A 14,837-nucleotide genomic window follows, 5' to 3' on the forward strand; every position below is an offset into this window, starting at 1 on the left:
CACTAGATGGCTAACACGATTCCAGAGCTGTCGCCAAGGGCCAGCAATGCACAACTGTCACAAATAACCTGTATCACTACAAGCACTACTGCACTCACCCAGGACTGGTGACCATGTATGTAGTATTGTTGGGTGGATATGTGTTTTTGGTTATTATTGTTTCGGTCTGCAAACCCGTTTATTGTTTGCCATTATTGTTGTTGGTCACCAGACCTGGAATAAAAATAAAACCTTTTCCAAACCGGATTACAGTCTTTGTTTGTTTAATTCCTGCACTGCATCACCTCTGGACCTGTATCCACTCAGCTACCTTGTAACAGGGATATTTTTTCTTCTCCCAAGGCATCCCAATAAATCGGTGCCGACTGTAAAAGTAGGATTGGGGATGAACAATTCACGTGTGTGTGTGTGTATTCGCATTTACTTTTTCCAAAATATTTGTTTTATTTCTTAGCAATCTGGACCTCTGTTAATGTGAGGCATAACACATTATCTTAAAATAAAACAAAGTGCATGGTGGGATACAATCGTATGAATTTCTATTGTTCACTGCACTGCTAGGAACTATACTTGAACTATTTAAATAGTAATAGTGTGTGTATGCATTAGCCTGATTAAACATGAAATGGTACTTCAGTGTGAATGCTTTGAGCTGGATTAATTAGAACGGTTTCGAGTACGGTTCTCGAGATCGGTTTTGTAGTGTGGACAGGGCCTAAATATCCTTCTTAATATTGCTGTGTAAACCAAATATGAGGCTTGTTGCTGCCACCTACAGGACTGGAGTGCACAATAATCAATGTTATTATATTAGAGAACCTTTTTTTTTTTTTTAACAGGCAAGTATTTTACAGTCAGTTTGCTGCAGTGTAATAGATTACCACAAATATGCATGTCTGCATCCTTTTCACATTCTGTGCGTCTTGTGAACGCAAGACAAAATATTTTTCCATCCAATGGATTTATTTTGCATTAACGCAACCTCTATTTACGTATTATTATTATTTAGTTTTTCTCAGTTTCTTCACCTTAATCTGACTCTTATGAGAAAGTGTCAAACATTTTGGAAAACCTAGTCTTGTTTACAGCATGCAATTATAAACATCAATAAAGATTAATACATTAAAAAAAAAAAAACACAAAACCTTTTATACAGCTTTCCTTTTTTTTCATCTCTCCTATGGTAACGACATTTAATTGCTGGCTTTCACTGGCTCAGCAGGACAAACACTAATCACATACAGCAGAAAAACACTTTCACAAATATAATAACCAGGTCTAATATTTCCATTATCCAGAAAAACATACTGCAGTAACAAAAGCACTCCCTTTTGTCAGAGGATATTAGAGCTCAAAGGAAGATCTCATGGTCCCACAAATTAATGAGGTGTACGATTAAAATCGCAGTTCTAATATCCTCTGTGTGTGATTACCAAAAGAATGGGGTGAGCAGGCAACCTGGATAAAAGCAGGATTTCACCCCGTCGAAGGCATGTGATGCGAGAGAGGTTTGGCTGAAATCACGTTGTGTCTTTTTTTTTACACAGGACGCAGAGTTGTTTTAGTAATTTGTCAGCTGTCACATAAATCATTTGTCACCCGGCTGAGTTGAAAAGGGCACATTTGGCTGCATGAACATTATTAATAGAAATAGTTCAACCCTTGTGCCTTACTATTGGAAAAGCACTTTAAAACAAGACAAAAAAACAAGTGAGGACGTGTAGCGTATCTCAAGAACGAAACAGGAAAAGCAAATAAACATTCACAGGTGTGAGGAAAAAAACTGCTTTCTACAGTCTCATTAAAGCTGATGAAAAGAAGTTGTGCTGTTAATTACTGTAATCCCTAAAACCTGCCTGTGTCTGCACGTAATTAAATATGTGACACTGCCACAGAGCAAGCAGCACTTCCCCCTTCCTCATACAAAACACATACACTATACTGTAGGAGCATAACACTTATATATATATATATATATATATATATATATATATATATATATATATATATATATATATATATATATATATATCTATATATAATATCATAACAGTCTTTGGCAAATCAATACAGTAACAGTACTTTCTCAGAATAGGGGACAATTATGTTAAGTCTCACGCATGTGGCCCAGTGCCAGATTCAATACATGTACTTTCATAAAGGCAGGAAACCTGTCAGGTCTCTATAATAATAACAACATCCAAGTGTATTAATCGAAAACCCATTTCTAGTCAAGCAATTCATGTGCTGTACACTGAACAAGAACAGGGTGCACTCATTCTGTATATGGACATGATGCATTTACTGAGCTTTACCATGGTTAACCATGCTCTATCATACTTGCATATGTTTTTATGCTTTTACTATGCTTTACCATGCTATCACACAGTAAAGAGCTATTTGGAGAAATGTTACATTGCAAGCCACTTGCATGTAATTTTAAATATGCAAAGACCAGCCTAACAATTATCAGCAATGGGTAGTAATTTACCAGCTCCTCTGGGTCTAGTGTACTGACAGTTTTAATTCAATTGAAATAGACTGTTTGACTCTCTAGGGAAATTGATGCTTTACCCTTTTTACTTCACAGTGATCTTTAAATTTCTCATTTCCATTCATCTGACTTTAAATTGCCTGAAAGAAGACAATATATACTCAATGTTCCCCAAATATTTCGTATAAATGGATAATTTCTGTAGGCTTCATAGGGACTCACTGACTATTGATATTGTCGATAATGACACAATGAACTGGACTTCCCAAGGTTAAAATACAGAATACCATTGGTGCTTGACCAAGGACTGTAGTTACATCAAGATCCATTGCTAGTTAGATCACTAAAACAGACTCCAGTCTGATAGTTGACATGTTTTGGTATGAGTGTGGGATTGTGATTTTGTTTGTGTCTGTCTTTCAATTGTTTCATGCGCAGTGACAGGGAGCTGTCTAGTGTAACTAAACAGAAAGGCTATGAAAATGCGATGGAAACAGAAGCATTGTCTTCTGGGTCCGAGCACTTGTCCTTCCAAAAAAAAAGGGTTTCGACCTTAACTGTCATCGGGCAGACTGATATGTACATCAGTTGATTCTTTCACAGTCACCATGCATTCTCTTAATTTTTAAGGCCACAGCTCTCTTATTGTCAAACAGCAGGGTTTAAGCCAGTTGCTAGAACATTACAAACCTTGCACTGTATATTTAGCCCTGATCTCATTTATTCCTATCTCTGTATGTAGGCCTCATGTGTCCTGTCTGCCGCAGTCTGTCAACATTCCTGAACATGTTGACAACACCATTAATCTCAGCAGAGGCAGGGAAGTACAGGATCTCATATACGTACGTACGTACACACACGCACGCGCACGCACACGCACACGCACACACACGCACACGCACACACAGTGTTTATGAGGACTTTGCATTGACTCCTATACACTGTAGAAGTCTTATCTTAAAGTCCAGAGTGGCCTGGGGGAGGTCAACACAATAATACAAAAATTATAGTTATAGGGCCGAAAGGAAATAATGCTGCATTTTTATGTTTGAAATATCTTAAACGTTATAGGCACATGCACAGCAAGGCAGATGACAGGTAACTAGGTAGCAGCTTTTGAGCAGCTATAGCATTAACTTGCACATGCTTACACATTTACAGTGGGAAAAGTGACATACACATTTGGAAACAAATTATCTACACAATATGGAAATATATTATAGAGTACTTGAGAATAGTATGTTTGTACAGGTGGCACACACTACATTAGTAGTATTTCATTTTCTGTTTTCGAATAACAGAATGTTTTATCTTATTTTTTCATGCAGTTAAAACAGTTATTTAAATTAGATAAGCATAAACGTCCAATATAGACCATTTAACTGGGGCTGGACATTTAGAGGAGACTACAGATTCATATTAACATTTCAGGTTTCACTGTTGGGTGTGCCCTTTACCTCTATAAAGATCCAGATTGCATTTTCCCCCAAACTGATTGGGGACACAGTGAAAAAAGGCCAACATCAGCATGTGTTTACAAGGTGGATGTATTTCGATCAATGGCTATAGATCAAGTTCTGCAGGTGACATGTTGCCTCTCTCTCTCTCAAAGGGTATAGGTCACACAAACCAAAACAAATGATACCTATATTAATCTACAAACGTAAACATAAACGCTTTCCAATCCTCTTGAATACATTTTCAAGCCTCTTTAGCATATTTCTCCATCTATAATAAAATGGACCAAAACTAATTTGTTTAAAATGTAGGCACTATGGATTTTAAATTAAACTGAATGGTCTTATTATGAAGATAAATGAGCAAGAGCGAGTAATAGGCAAGCTAATTATTTCATGGGTTTTAATAACACAGGGTTCTAATTCCTTTACTGGATGCCTTCAGATTGTATTGTTTTGGGAAAGAAAAGGATATCACGACAAATCTTGCATAACAAGGACAGATAATTATGTCATGTAGGGTATATAACATGCGCTCAATGATTATAAATCATAGCAGGAATATACTGTATAAAACAAAATAATACAAACGTAATACAGGATTGAGAATGCATAGAATTATTTTTTTTCTGTATACAATGTAATTCTTAAATAACAAAAAGAGTTATTTATTCAAATGCTACTCCTTTGGATAGTGTTAGTATGATTGCACAATGCATTACAATGGTGCTAATTTATACGTACACTTAGTTGAAATGTATGCATGATGATGTATTATATTTCACTGACACTGACAACTAGAGAACATTTTTGATTATTAACATTTGTTAAGGTACTTGGTTTTCTGATTTACTTAAGGGTAGGTGTTAATTGTTCAAATCTGTCCAGTGAATTTGACAATAATGAACTCAAAGTCTCAAGAAAAAAAAAAAAAATATATAGGTATCTGTCATCCCCTTTCATCACAAACATATCTTGCAGAACAGACACAACTATCATGCATTTCTCATGCTGAACCAAGGTCATTCCTCTCTTACGCCGATTACACAGGGAAATGAAAAAATAATTAATCACAGCCAGCTGTTTTGTCTACTGCAACCAATTTCTAAGTTAATATTGTTTGCATTTCATTACAATTTCATTCTCTGTTGATTTATCTGGCCAGTTCTGCAGATTCATTCAATTAAAACAATGTCACAACACTTGGAGAGGAAATCATTTAAAACAGCCTGCGCTATAAGGCCAAAGGAAAGGAATCACAACATTCATTAACCCTGGTGCTCCAGCACAGAACCTTCAATGTGGCATGGTGAATCTGAAGCTGCCAAGTAGCATGTTCATTTTGAATGCAGGGTAGAAAAGGAGGAAAGGGCTTGGACGTTTTGCCGCCAAATTGAAAAAACAAAGTATTCCCAAATTTAAAAAAGGGGTGGGGGGGCTAAACTAAGTTTTTAAAACATTTTATTATTTGAAATACTTGCATATCCTGAATGGAGGGTGTAGTTTATTAAGGGTGCTCAACACAAAACTTGCTCCCAGAAAGACAGCTCCAGGGGCAGTCCCCATGCAGTAAGAAAGACACTGACAGCCAGTGGCTACAAACAAGTTTCCCCTGCATGTTTGCATACTAGTCCTGGGACAGCCAACCAGTACAATCTCTGATTCCTGCAGACAACAGCAAAGTGCACTGCACCACCCTTATTCAGCACAATGTTTAATCATCCAAACATTACATTGCAAATACTGTGTTACTGTACATGTTTAATATGATACTCATGTGAGCCATTTAAAAGACACATTTTTACTGCTGTCATACTGTATAACCCAGAAAGAAAGAACCGTACATAGTATTTTCATTTTGTATAAATTAGCTTTTATGTATGTTATCATTTCTACTGTAACATTTTGCATTTGATATTCTGGTCCTAAAATGATGATTAATATCAACATTGTTGGTAAAAGGGTACACTGAGTGAGTGTTTGGTATAATGTTGTAACTGTAACCTGGGTCATGGCAGAACATAATTTGATGGATGTTGAATTGCTGTTTACCATATGTGTTACATATCAACTTTAAATACAATTACAGAAAATAAGAAATACCATATTAATACAAATCCAACACCAGTATTTCAGTGTCTTCATAACAGCTGCACAATGAGACATTCGCTTATTTCAAATTACTGCAATCACCATTTTAAAATAAATACACCTCATCAGTTGTTTTCTCAAAGTATCTGCTTCCCATCTGACAATGACCAAGCAACATGATATGCTACACTCATAAATTAAGGATGCATCCAACGCATTAATTACCGTCTACTGAGTTGCAGCCTCTTCTTTGCTGTGTTTCTAGTGTGATGTGGTTCTGTTTCAACACATGAAGCTAAGCAACTTGGACCTAATGACCTCCAAGGAAAACCAGGGGCAGCCATTAAACTAAACCAATGCTCCAGACAGACATTAAATTGAAGCCCTGTCTACCCAGCGGACATTAAGAAGTATTTAGAGAGACAAAGCTAATTAGTGGTATAGCCACAGTATACTGCACTAGTCAAAAGTTTTGAATCACCCTACAGAAAGGAGGCTGTGTGGTCCAGTGGTTAAAGAAACAGACTTATAACCAGGAGGTCCCCGGCTCAGCCACCGAGTCACTGTGTGACCTTAAGCAAGTCAATTAACCTCCTTGTGCTTCGTCTTTCAGGTGAGTCATTGTTGCAACTCTCCAGCTGATGCATAGTTCACACAACAGAGTCTCTGTAAGTAGCCTTGGATAAAGGTGTCTGCTAAATAAGCTAATAATTAACTCTTTATGAAACCTGTTTAACATATTAAAATTACAAAAACTGACAAAAACTGAAAAATGTGACAGCTCAAAATCTAACATCAAATACTGTATTACTATTATGGCTTCCAGTAGACTTTTGCGATATCATTTTGTAGTTTCTTTGATTACATGATGTTAAATAAAAGTAAATTATGTTCATATAGTTTGTTTAATTACATCGTGTAACAATTTTTTTTTTTTTTTGTTCCTGGATAGTAAGTGTTATTTTCTAATTGCTTATGCCTCAAAAGTATAGAAAACGGCTATTATTCCCCACAAACTTTGCTTTTGTGACCAGGACAGGTAAATTTCAAAATATCACTATTTCCAATGAGAAAACGGGCACTTTTGTGTCTTTTTGTTCACATAAAGTCAGAAAAAAACAACATATGAATCCAAATTAACATGTATTTATACTAAAGTAATACAAAAATGACTACAAAAGATTTAGAAGTGAGTAGTTTTTCGAGATTTACGATTATACTGTAAATACAGTATAATCGTAAATCTTGAAAAACTACCAAGACCCCCTAAGAGTCCAATTATATCCCTTGGGTGGGCTGTTTTGGTGGGTGGTGGTGGGCGGGGTTGATGTCGGAGCCCCCAAGCCTTCTTTGGTTGAGGGGGACCCGGATCTCCAAGGTAGTACGGCAGTCCAGCTCCCTCTAGTGGCGGAGGCAGCGACGCCGGCCCGGCTCCCTCTAGTGGCGGAGGCAGCGACGCCGGCCCGGCTCCCTCTAGTGGCGGAGGCAGCGACGCTGGCCCGGCTCTCTCTAGTGGCGGAGGCGGCAACGGCGGCAGCGGACCCTCGGGAGGCGACAGCGGACCCTCGGCAACCCTAGAAACCGCCAACGATAGTCCTCCTTCCCGCACCAGGAACACCAGGGGAAGAGGCTGGCTGGGTCCTCCAGCGGTGGCTGCAGCAGCTTACATTTCTTCAGCTGCTGCTTTTCCTGTCTTTGTTGCTGTCTGCTCTTTTTTACCATAATCAAAAAAAAAATTGTCCCCCCCAAAAAAACAAAAACGCTGCAGTACTGCTCCGAGCCTCCTGGAGGTGCTATATCCCACCTCTGACACCAAATGTAGCAGGCTGGTGAGTGGATAGAGGCCCAGAGACAGACTGTTTCCTCAGCTCCCTCCTCCCAAATGAGAATCAGAGGCCTCCTTTTATGTCAGGTGGCTGGGCGCTGATTGATCGTTAATTAAGTTAATCATTTAATCAACTAATCAACCCCAGCCACCTGAACATAATAAACCCAGGCAGGTAGGGGAAATTAACCCCATCCCTGCCAATTTCTAAATGGCAGAGCTTTGCTCTGCCACACACACACACACACACACACACACACACACACACATATATATATATATATATATATATATATATATATATATATATATATATATATATACTGAGTGTATAAAACATTAGGAACACCTGTTTTTTCCCTGAAATAGACTGACGAGGTGAATCCAGGTGAAAGCTATGACCTCGTATTGATGTAACCTGTTAAATCCACTTCAATCAGTGTAGATGAAGGGGAGACAGGTAAAGGGGAGACAGGTTTTTAAGCCTTGACACAATTGAGACATGGATTGTGTATGTGTGCCATTCAGAGGGTAAATGGGCAAGACAAAAGATTTAAGTGCCTTTGAACGGGGTATGGTAGTAAGTGCCAGGAGCGCCGGTTTGAGTGTGTCAATAAATGCAATGCTGCTGGGTTTTTCACGCTCATCAGTTTCCCGTGTGTATCAAGGATGGTCCACCACCCAAAGGACATCCAGCCAACGGCAGGCCAGTGGTTGAAAACGGCTCATTGATGAATGAGGCCAAAGGAGGCTGACACGAATTCTGCAGCGCAACAGACAGGCTACAGTTAGTCAACTGACAGTCCAGTACAACATTGGTGCAGAAAGACCCACAAAAGAATGCACAACGTGTCAACATTGCAGGCTGGTGGTGGTAGTGTGATGGTGTCGGGTGTGTTGTCTTGATAAAAGTGGAGCAATGTTTGAATGCCACAGGATATCTGAACATCATTGCCAATCAGGTGCATCCCTTCATGACAGTAGTGTATCCATCTGCTAATGGATTTTTTCAGCAGGATAATGCCCCATGCCACAAGGCTAGGATTGTCCAGGAATGGTTCCACGAATATGATAGTGAATTCAGCTTACTGCAGTGGCCTGCCCAGTCACCAGATCTCAATCCAATTGAGCATCTGTGGGATGAGATGGAATGAGCTATTCGGAGTACAGATCCACTACCAGCCGACTTGACACAACTGTTTGAAGCACTGGAGTCAACATGGGCCAGCATCCCTGTGGAACGCTTTCGACACCTTGTAGAGTCCATGCCCTGACGAGGCTGTTCTGAGGGCACAAGGGGTTGCAACTCAATATTAAGAACGTGTTCCTAATGTTTTGTACACTCAGTTTATATAGAAAACATGGACTGGAGAGGAGGGCTATAGTAGAAAATTGTTGACCAGTGGGAAGACCATTGTTACTGACAGGGGGCTATAATACCCAAAGCTGCAGGCTGGAGGTAACACTAGTCTTCCCGAGGGGCATTTAATTTTCCACTATGGCTGAGTCTGTAGTACATATTTAATATAAGAATCAGTCAAGAAAATAAGTGAGGCAAGAGTGGATAGTAATAGTTGAAAAGTGACCTATAAACAAATTTGTATCGGACTATGTCGTATTATTTATAATCCTTTGAACACGAATATTGTCTTTTATCATATATAATATATATATATATATATATTATATATATTATATATATATATATATATATATATATATATATATATATTATATAAAATGTTTACACTGTGACGTGTACAGTATGAGTTCATTCATTTATATTCATGTTTTTCCACGGCTGCTAAGAGTCTCTTCTACAAAATACTTTGTTGGCTATTATTTATAGTGATCATAGTTTATCGAGCAACTTCACATTGCAAAGGTAATTCCTGAGTTAATCAACGAGTTAGATTAACTAACGCTTTTCAAACAAGCTGTCCAGAATGTACGCAACTTGTAATTGCAAAGGGACAGCCTGAGGTTGATCGCTCTTCCGGATTAACTCTGAAGACTCTGAGATTAACTTATAAAATTATATATATATATATATATATATATATATATATATATATATATATATATATATATATATATATATATATATATATATTTTCTGTGGCTTAAAAAATAAACATAACATAAACATAACTTCGAGGTTGCTCAAAGACTGGAAGATTTCAAGATTGGAATGCTTGCTCATGCATGTTGACCTGCTAATGCCAATGCAAGTTCATCCTCTTTTCAAACGTGGAGTACTCATGGGAATATGCATGGCCTTATCTTTGGGTTTGTGTTTGAAATGCCCCATTTGGGAGAGTTGCTGTGCACAGAACCCAATGGATACCAGAGACAAGGGCTGCAACCTGTTCATACAGGTGGAACCAAAACAGAGACTGGTTACAACCAGATGGCTGATTCTCCTTAACCCTACCCTCTCATTGAAGATCTTGTGGAGGAGTCAGTAAAGTAATTCCATTCCGGCCATTTATTCTAAAAAGAAATGACAGTACAATGAGCACCGCTATGTGTTCTCAGAGGAATTGACTACAGCTATGGCCAAAAGTTTTGCATCACCTTATAGGATTAACTAATATTGCTTTATAAAGTCAAATGAAACCTGTTGACTAATGTTACCTTAACATATTGAAATGTCATACCGCTTTGTAGTTTTTGCATATACTTAACGAAAAACTGACAACAACTGAAAAATGGCAATTCAAAATCTAAATACTGTACTGCTGTTATTGTTTCTGGTAGACTTTTGCGATATCTTTTTGTAGTTTCTTTGATTACATGATGTCAAATAAAAGTATCTAAATTATGTTCATATAGTTTATTTTTTATTAAAATTGTAGGTGAAGCAAAACTTTTGGCTATAGCTGTATACGCCGAGGGCCATTTAAAGATAGAAGTATAAGACACAATCCTGGTAATGTATTTGTTGTTGAGGTCTGTTATAATGATCTAAACAGCACTGGGTTTAAATCCACTACCCTTGAACTGTATCAATACCACTTGTTTTTTCCTTTGAGGGGCTCACTTATTGTACTCCCTTAATATCATAAAATCCATTCAAATATGAGGGGACATGTTTGTGATGTAGAAGGTAACAGTTACCATGGTTACATGAAAAAGTCTTCAAGATAAAAGCAATGCTAGAATAATAGCAATGATAAATATGAAACAACTGGTTTTAAATTAGGTATCTAAACTGTGCCATGATAACACTGAACACCTGGCCAATGACCATCATGTTACCATGTTTCTCTGCTCTTCATAATACTTATGCTTTACCAAATGTTTATTACACTTCCATATGCTTTGCCAGGGCAGCAAAAATATACAAAGATATCACCCTTGCTTTATACTGCTTTTAACATCATTATTGCTTAACTTTATTTTTTATTTTATTTTTTATTGGAGGTATTTCCCCTCTACAGATCGCTTTCAAATGGGTCTACATGCTAATACAGTATAACGTATCTCCTACATTTTGAATCAAGATATAGTCTATTCTGATATTAGCTTTACTGACTGCCCTTACTGCTAGATTACTTTGATTTCTGCACAACAACAAAAAAATTATAATAAACAACATAAATAAACAAATCTACAACAATACATATTTCATGCTTGGCACTTCCATTCCTGACTCCTGCTGTGTTGCCTCTGACTTTTTATTGACTGCATTATCTGGCGACAGTGCACAAGCTCTCTGGCTGTGTCCTCCGTGGTTCTCAAGTACTATCTGTCACTGCCAAGCCACTGGGCTGGGGTTGGAAATGGCATGTTTCATGTCAGTGGTCAGTGTCACTGATCTGTGCCTTGTGCTATACAAGTTTCTGCATTACTGCTGATAAACTGTGTACCAGTCCCACCTATAGGTTGCCATTTACTGTACCATTCAGGATTACCATATGACTAAACACTGGAACATTTTGGGACAAATCAGGCTTTTTAACAAACACCACAATGCATTCTGGTATGTTTCACCTGTCTCAGGTACCTTTCACAGCAGGACTACCCTTGAAAAGCCTGAACTGTACCTAACTATCCTAGTGTACATGGAGTCATATGGTATCTGTATATTCACAAAATTCAACCGGAAACTGCAACTTCACAATACAGAGGCTCTTAATGGGGACTTGCTTTTCAATTATGTTATAAGTTCTACCCTGGAAGATGGAGCAGATAAATGTTAAATGCTTGGTATTTGTATAGGAAGCTAGGGCTTACTTTAATCATCTTAACAGTGTCAGATCTAAATACCCGTGGCCTAAAATGTATACAGTACTTTTTTTTTCTTTATTTACCGATATTTAGATTCTTAAAATAAATCCACTGTTTATTGATTGAAGCAATATCTCTAAGTATGTTTTAAGTGGCTCTAGCTAATGAAAAAAAAAAATATTAATTTTACCTGTCATGCAGATCCGTGGTTTATGTAGGTTTGACGTGTGCAGTTATTAAAGAAACATTTTACAAACGTCAGACAAAATAAATCTCTGCTTACATGGACCTGGCATGCTAATCAGCTGCTTCCCCTAATGACTGACATGCTTTGCAATGCCAGTTAGCGACATGCTTTGACCCCAAAGGTGAAATGAACCTGGAATTTAATCAGCAGTAGACTACAGGAAAGCAAGGCACAACAACTGTCATGTTGTTCATTCAAAACTGAATATGTGAGCCTTGCATAGCGAATCGTGACAGAAGGAATAGTGTGTACAATTTAGCCTTCATGTCTGGGGGGAGTTGCCATTAGTGGAGGTGCGAACACAAGCATGAGTCAGAATTGGGTACAATGCATAGGAATTAGTTGCTGGGGGCTGTATCCTTTTCCCTTGAACTACAGATAGCCTCCAATTCTGAGTCTGTCATGATAGAGCAAGATAGTCAAATTCCAATTAAAAAAGACTATTTACAGAGACTGGGCTGGAATTATAAAAACGTAAGAATCCAATGCATTTGCTAACAATTGCTAAGCTCTATGGATTAGGACTCACTGTCTTTAAGGCATTAAACATTAACAGGTTTAAGATATGCCTAAAATATTGATAACATGCTACATGACACGTCAGTTTGCCATTGGTTAGAAAAAATAGGCCTTATTTAAAAGGTAGCTTTACATGAGACGCATTATTTCACATTGAAAGAAAACACAGCATTTCATTTTGGGAACTGTACCAGCAACACATCTTTAAGGATCTGAACCATGTCCCATTTGCTAGGTTTCTCTATACATTTCAATTAATTGGGAAATCTAATGGAATAGTTATAGTGACAGTCTGATGGAATTAAGTTAAGAAAGCACAAACACATAGTTCATCAGGGAACAAGGCAGTAAGGAAATGTCTTAAGTCTTAATAAAAATAAAAATTTTGAATGAAAATCGCTATTTGATTCCTTAATGGCAATGTCTTTAGTTAAAGGCTGATGACTATGTGTGTGTGTGCTCAAAGGAAAACAGTGGTTAAAAGTGTCATTGAATGTATGAATCCATCTTGATGAAGAGCTGCCTAAACTGGAATGAAGCACCATAATCAGTAGTTTGCAAAGAAACTGAAACACAAACAGAAACAGCACCCCAGAAAGGCTGGAGCTAAAAGCAGCATAAGGATTTTCCCTTATGTACAGCAAGGGTTACCCATAAGCTTAGGCAATTTGCTATGTCTTTATGGCAAACTACATTGCAAAACAAATGGAAATTTCTGGGGGAAAGCTACCTTAAGTAACCAACATATTTGTGTTAGGCTTTCAAGAAATCTAATGAACTTAATTCAATTTACATAACATTTGCCTTGATAGCTCTTTGACAAGTCTGTTTGCTAACAAACATGTAGTGACGAACTTGCTGAGCAAGAAAAGAATGGCATTCCTGGTACTGTACAGCACAATATGAAGAAAAAAGAAGTAAACTGTTCAATAGGTCTACAGCCTATACTTTATCCAATTTTAAATTAACCTCAATAAACAACATGTAAACAACTGTATAAGGTCCGATTTTAATGTATACTGTACTGTATGGTTTTTAAATTCGGTTTTCATTAAAAGTACTGAAGGAGCTGGCAAATAGAGACCACCAGCTGAGAGGAAACAGTTGTCTAATGCTGTTCTCTGACAGGAAAGAAGAAATGGTCCTTCTTGCAAATGTACAACAGTACAGTACAACACTGGATATCTTCACAGGATGATACTGTGCTTTTTGACATTTCATCCATGACTAATCAGTGCAAACAATAGACACTTACAAACCAAATTGCAATGCACTCTAACATGACTCACCAATATGGATTTTGTATTGATGCTGCAACTCTCTTGCTAATGTTACTCAATTGTGCAGTTAAGATGAATGCCTACTGACTTTTAAAAAAAAATATATATATATATATATGTGTGTGTGTGTGTGTGTGTATATATCTACACATATATATACACATATCTACACACACACGCACGCACGCACATATATATATATATACGTCGTAAAGCTTATCTCAGGATCCAGCAGTAGAGATTCTTTGAAGGCCCTCCCAAAGCATAAGTCTATAATCCTAATCAATGTCTATGTCCTTGTAAAGTCAAGATTACTGCTGTTTTAGGAGGAATGATAGTAATGGCACAAGTTAATTGGGATCAATCTGACCTGATCCTCCTCTGCTCCCTTGTGTAAAAGAGGCTTAAGTAAGGATGGGATGGGGTTGATTATTATAGAGATTAAAGAAACAGGCAGCCCTTTCTGAACACATCTTAGCAATGATCAATGTGCACATTACAAAACTATCAAGACAAGAATTTGCATCAAATCGGCAATCTATATTTTTCTGTTGAAGCCCTCTGTTCAATGTATAACAGCAAATTAAGGATGGCATGATATACTGTATATCTGAGCAGAAAACACCCTCACAGTGCATTCTGAGATTACAGTCCAAACAATCCAATTTTCAAAATGCCAAGACAGCTTTTG

The 14,837-nt window shown here is 37.6% G+C and overlaps 1 protein-coding gene across 8 annotated transcripts in view; it reads right to left on the reverse strand.

The window, feature by feature from the left end:
- The window catches only part of LOC121316300 (protein quaking-like), a 143,424-nt gene that overhangs the window by 85,688 nt on the left and 42,899 nt on the right, over positions 1–14,837 (reverse strand). The gene's annotated exons all lie outside the window — the stretch shown is intronic.

This window comes from Polyodon spathula, chromosome 5 (assembly GCF_017654505.1).
Source record: "Polyodon spathula isolate WHYD16114869_AA chromosome 5, ASM1765450v1, whole genome shotgun sequence".
Classification (NCBI taxonomy): Eukaryota; Metazoa; Chordata; class Actinopteri; order Acipenseriformes; family Polyodontidae; genus Polyodon; species Polyodon spathula.